Here is a 716-nt window from a genome sequence, read left to right as displayed (position 1 = left end):
GTGGACTTGGGGCTCCTGAGGAAGTATAGTGAAAGACACAGATTGTAGAGTCTATGGAAGTTATGTTGTTCTGTTAACAATTATGCTCAATGTTGGTAGTTGAACTATATTTTCAGATAATTTTTTATTAGGAAGATGTAGATCTACATATTCTTTATATAAGATTAGAGACCTAAGGCATAAGCTTTCTAAAATTTTTCACATGCTATAGTGAAAGGCTCATTATCATGAAAGTTAATGGTGTATATTCAAAGAATTTCATAATATATTCATCCCAAAGAGATCTATTTGATGGTGCTGCTCTTCTCGTTTGTCCGTCGTTCAAGGAATTGGGTTTCACATGTATGTAACATGAGTGCATAAGGAAGCTAGACGTGTACTTAGATTTTCTTTTAATTTTATCTAGTCATTTCTGATACTTGTATAAGAGAACACTTTACCTATATGATCTTGGTTGTATTTTGGAATCCTTTTTTTTCAGTCTTTCTTTCTTTATGTCATCAAATTGGTGAATGATTTCTTGCAAACCTGATTCTGTTTTTAGCAAACTTTCTTCAGTAAAGAGCTCTTAATAGTCCTACTCTTGTTAAAATGCCTAATACACCATTCCATGCAGTGGTATGAGCATTGTACATTCCAGAGATGTGAAGAGGAGAAGGAAGAGACTAAGATTAATACCTGAGGTAGTGTTTTCATAATAGTTTCATTGTTGAAGC

Source organism: Penaeus monodon, chromosome 20 (assembly GCF_015228065.2).
Source record: "Penaeus monodon isolate SGIC_2016 chromosome 20, NSTDA_Pmon_1, whole genome shotgun sequence".
In the NCBI taxonomy this organism is placed as follows: Eukaryota; Metazoa; Arthropoda; class Malacostraca; order Decapoda; family Penaeidae; genus Penaeus; species Penaeus monodon.
The sequence above is the reverse complement of the archived record's forward strand: the minus strand, read 5'-3'. Positions refer to the sequence as shown.